The 5275-nt window shown below is 45.8% G+C and overlaps 1 pseudogene; it reads left to right on the plus strand.

Moving 5' to 3' along the window:
- The first annotated feature begins 665 nt into the window (after nucleotides 1-665).
- Nucleotides 666-3688, plus strand: LOC787274 (lysosomal-associated transmembrane protein 4A-like; annotated as a pseudogene).
- The last annotated feature ends 1587 nt before the right edge of the window (nucleotides 3689-5275 follow it).

A 5275-nucleotide genomic window follows, 5' to 3' on the forward strand; every position in this document is an offset into this window, starting at 1 on the left:
ATGCCATCTTAAATCAGGTGCCCTAGTGTGCTGTATCTGAAACCCACTGAAGCATAATCCCACTGTAATTTCACCCTGAAGATTCAGATGTATCTCACCCTAGTCCTGGCCCTGCCCCCTGGCCTCCCCGCACTGATATTCCCTGACTCCACGGACCACCTCTAAAGATTAGCCTCCTCTTGAGACTTGCTTTCTTGCTTTCTCTCCTCCATCAGTTTCTACTCTCAAAAAAAAAAAAAAAAAAGAAAAAAACAAGGGCCTCTTGCAACCGCCCTTCAGCTGGGACCTGGTACCTCCAGAGAGATAACACTGTGATCTTTCTCCCCCACCCAAATGGAAATATCCAAGTTCAAGTTATATGGAATTCTCATATATATAAAGTTTTTTAAAAGAGACCACTGAATCTACCATCTCTCTTATCAAGGGAGAAAGCTGATGCTCTGAAAGGCGAGTAAGTCAGCACATTGGAGGCCATGGGCGCTTGGAAGCCCAGGTCTCCTGACATCTGGCCCAGGGTCTTCCCCACTCCCAAATATGCCCCACAAGCCACATATTCACTGCATGGGCAGGCTCCAAGAGAAGAAATCCCGCCTGTGACTGCAGCTCCAGCCAGTGCCTATGGAGCTCCAGCTTGATCATTATCTCCCCTTTGCGTCTGCCAGGGAATGACAGCTTCAGCCTTTGTGGATTTAAGCCTGCCCATGATCTTCTCTGACTGCATCCCTTGTGGATTTCCAACTTGCTTAGACAGCCTCCATAATTGCTCTCATTTTATCCTCTGGAGAGGGAAAGGTTGGTGCTCTAGGAGGAAAACATGTCTGGCGTAATGCCAGCTTGAGATTCTGGAACACTCTGAATATCCCCCTTAGTCCCATCTATCCCCCCTCTTTAGCTTCATCTATCAGCAATGAGTCCATCAACCTCACGGAGTCTCCATCTGTAGCATGGTCCACCTACACCCACAGTATCCCTGCATCCCCTCAAATAGCCCCACCTCTTTCAAGTTCTGTTTGGATCATCCCACTGAGGTTAGTTCAAGCCACCAGACCCTCTACTGCCATCCCACAGTCTAATGAGCCCCAAGCACATCCCCTTCCATCCAACCCTCTGTAGAGTGTTTATCTCGATGAAGAAATTAAATGAATGACTCCTAAGTCTAATAAGAAGGACGCTTTAATGAGTGAAAATTGGGAAAATGCTAGATTCAGTTAAGTTATTCCAGACCATTATTGCATATTAATAAATAGTGAAGAAACCCCAAGTGTCTGTTGCCGTATTGCTTGCTTTGAATACAAAGAAATGGATAAACATGTATTTAGAAGGAAAAGAAATCTATGTGGTCTTATACGATAATGAGCTGCTTTCTTTCATCAGCATATTGTCTCGGAGCACTCCCTTCTGTCTTGTTATTTTGCCTGAAGTCTAGAATAGGGGGTGCCCAAGCATTTCCAAGAGGGCAGGGCAGCCCCTCCTGCAGGGCCTGGGCTCGTGTGTGCTAAGTCTCTTCAGTCGTGTCCAGCTTTGTGCGACACTATGGACTGCAGCCTTCGAGGCTCCTCCTGGGATTCTCCAGGCGAGAATCCTGGAGAGGGAGGTGACTCCTACTCACTAGCCCCTCACTAATCTTCTCCCCTCACTAGCCCCTTTTCTCCCCAGCCAGAAATTTGACTTTTCTTTGGCAAATGGAAATCAGGAATATCTTGGGATCATCTTTGCCTGCTCCCAACTCCTTACCTTCCATCCATCATTCAAGTTTGTCATCTCTCAAGTCCACCCCTTCTTCCAACTACCCACAGCTACCCCCCTGACCATCCACAGCATCTTCCCCTGAATGACTCTAACACCCGCCCAGTTTGTCTCCTGCTTCTCGTCTATTCCATTCTAATCAGTCTGCACCTTTACTTCTTCCTTTTCAGGAAATCTAGATGCGCAAGTATCAACATGAAAGGATAAAATAAATGAAAATGTACCCTTCTTTTTTCTACCATGCTGCTGAAGCAGCATTTCCTAGAGCAAATCTAAACAGATTAAAAACCTACCATGGCTCTCAAGCTCCCATGATAAAAAGCATTCATTCATTTACTCACTCATTCATTCAGCAAGTTTTTGTTGCTTCCTACTAAGTACCAGATATACCATTCTAGATTCTGGAGTTACATTAACAAACGAGTCAGACAGAGCCCCTGCCCTCAAGGAGTTTATAGTCTAGTTGGGTCAAGCCAACAATTAGAGGGCCGTCTCTGACAGGGAGGAACAGGATGTAATGGGAGCACCTAATGTGAATCCAGGGTGTTCTTAGCAGGGCACAGACGGTTTATTCCAAGTATATCAAACATACTTTTCTAGCCTAATTTTTTCTTTGCTTAACCCCTTTCGCATAAGCCAGTCTCCAGTCCTTCCTACACTAAACCACAGCACCTGTGTTCCTGCTGTCCTCTATTCCTGAAAGACCATCCCCCTTATACTAATTATTTTAGTCCACCAGTCAGCCAATATATATTTGTTGAGAATGTACTATGTGCCAAGCACTGTGTAAGCACCAAAGATACAATGCTGAGCAAAAACCGCACTCAATCCCTGCTCCAAAGATCTTGCCCTGGTTAATGGGAAGAAACACACACGAACCAAAGGACCACAGAAGGTCCTCAGTTCCATCTGTGAGGAAGTGCTCTGAGAAGTACCAGGTGCAAAAGAGAGCGTGAAACAGACGAAAGACGGAGTCTGAACCCGTGTCCTCTGCATTGGCAAGTGGATTCCCATTAGACCACCAGTGAAGTCCTAGGCAGAGCCTTTAGAGCCAAGGTAAAGACTGGGCCTTATCCCTAGAGCAATGGCAATCATTTTTTAAATGCAGCCCAGGAAGACTCGTCGTTTGGCTTGTACACAGAGACGGAGCTATCGATATTCAACCGCGGGGCGGAAGGCGTTTGTGAGGGGCCAAGAAAGAGGCCCTCAAGATTCCCAGTGGTGTCCGTGACTTTGGAGCAGAGCCTCAGTGACCAGTCCTACAGCACCTGGTGCTTCGACTATTGCGATGTCCGCACCTGACGATCATCCTGGGGACGGGATGCATGGTGCTCAACCTGTTGATGGCAATTCTGCTGACCGCGGAGGTAACACACCCAAACTCAAGGCTAGCTGTATGAAGTCATTGGCAATTACTGTTCGTCCCGGAGAATGACTGATAATGCCTGTGTTCTTTTTTGCTGTCTCTGTTCTTAATGTTTACAATCAGTTTAATGCTGGTATACGGAGGAATTTCTTATCAATTGGGTTGGTTGATTCTGCTCGTCTGCTCCTGGCTTTTTGACTTCTTTCTCAGCTGCCTGGTTGCTTTCAGTTCTCTCACTTATTTGCCAAGAATCAAAGACTATATGGATCAATTACCTGATTTTCCCTATAAAGGTGACCTCCTGGCATCAGACTCCAGCTACCTCCTGTTCATTGTTCTTGTGTTCTTCGCCTTGTTCATCACTTTAAGGCTTATCTGATCAACTGTGTTTGGGACTGTTATGAATACATCAGCAGCAACATGCTATAGATTGCTGTGTATCCGGCCTTTGAAGCACCTCCCCAGTATGTTTTGCCAACCTATGAAATGGCAGTGAAGATGCCTGGGAAAGAACCAACGCCTCCTTATATACCTGCCTGAAGAAATTCTGCCTTTGTCAATAAACCCTGTACCACCTTTTTGTCCTGATACATGTTTGATACAAAGTACATTTTCCTTTGTTCAAGTATTTATTTTCAAACACTGACAAGCTATTTGGATATCAGATTGTGTTGTTGCTGTTGTTAAGAATATTACATTTTAGTCATTTTTGAAGATTATCTAGGTTAAGCAAGAGCAAAATGCCATTGTTTGCCTTTGATGGGGGTTGGTGGAAAGGGGGTATTCTCTACAAGTATTCTTTTTTAACTTTGCACTTTCTTTTTATAATAGTTTGCGTTTCGGTTATTTGCTGTCCTGGATACTTTCAGAAAGAATGAATTCAATATTCAGGGTGAATGAGTTCAGTGTAAGATCTGACGTTTTCAGCTATGAGAACAGGAAAAATATGTCACATTTTATTTGACTGTGGAAGATGATGGTTGCATGTTTCTAATGTGTATGTGCTTCCATCTTTGAGATAAGATGCTTTAATAAATCTCTTAAATATACATTTTTTTAAAGCAGCCCAGGGATGTGATCAGCTTGCACCATCCTTTAAGACCCAAGTCAATTGTCCCTCTGTCTTCCCAATACCCCAGACAGTCCCTGTCCTGGAAAGCTCCCTCCAGCAGCCCAGGCACCCTGCACAGGGGTGACGAGCGAGGTGACAGGTAGGTCCTCAGCAGCGGTGGCACACAGTGTGGCACATGGTAAGTGCCCAGTAAAGAGTTTTCCAGCCGCCACTCACTCAATCAACACTTGCAGCTGTCAGCTTTGCTTCCTCTCCACCACCCTGACCAGTCAGGAAAGGTCCACCCTGCTGGGTTGGTTCAGACTCCTATCACGTCTTGGCTTCTAAGCAATCCCTCTGCCTCCCTTCTTTTTTTCTAAATTTATTTTTAATTGGAAGATAATTGCTTTACAATATTATGTTGGTTTCTGCCATATATCAACATGAATCAGCCATAGGTATACAGATGTCCCCTCCCTCTTGGACCTCCCACTCATCCCACCCTATCCCACCCCTCTAGGGTGTCACAGAGCACCAGCTTTGAGTTCCCTGCATCATACAGCAAATTTCCCCTGGCCATCTAATTGTACATACGGTAGTGTGTGTACGTTTCCATGCGACTCTCTCAATGCATCCCGCCCTCTCCTTCCCCCACTGCGTCCACAAGTCTCTGTCTTCTCTGTGTCTTCATCTCTACTGCTGCCCTGCAAATAGGCTCATCAGTCCCATCTTTCTAGATTCCATATTGTGCCTGCCTTCTTTCCCCTCATAACCCATGCTCCACATGCCTGCCAGGGTTCCTTTCTCAACAAAGGTCCGACCGGGCCACTCTGCAGCTTACATAAGCTTTCACCTACTCTCCAAAGCCTGCAGGATCAAACGCACATTCTTCAGGCTAATTATTCAATGCCCCTCACAATCCAATCTCAAACTAATCTTTCTGGCCTCGGGTTTCACTGGATCCTTCCTTCCCTGGACCCTTTATTCCATCTACAGTCAATGCCCTAGAATATTCCTCAAGCAGACCCCCACTGCCACCCCCATGCCTCTACCGAGGCTGCGCTTCCCTCGTGTTTTCACAATTGGAAGACTTCTGGTGCTTCAAAATATAG

Source organism: Bos taurus, chromosome 15 (assembly GCF_002263795.3).
Source record: "Bos taurus isolate L1 Dominette 01449 registration number 42190680 breed Hereford chromosome 15, ARS-UCD2.0, whole genome shotgun sequence".
In the NCBI taxonomy this organism is placed as follows: domain Eukaryota; kingdom Metazoa; phylum Chordata; class Mammalia; order Artiodactyla; family Bovidae; genus Bos; species Bos taurus.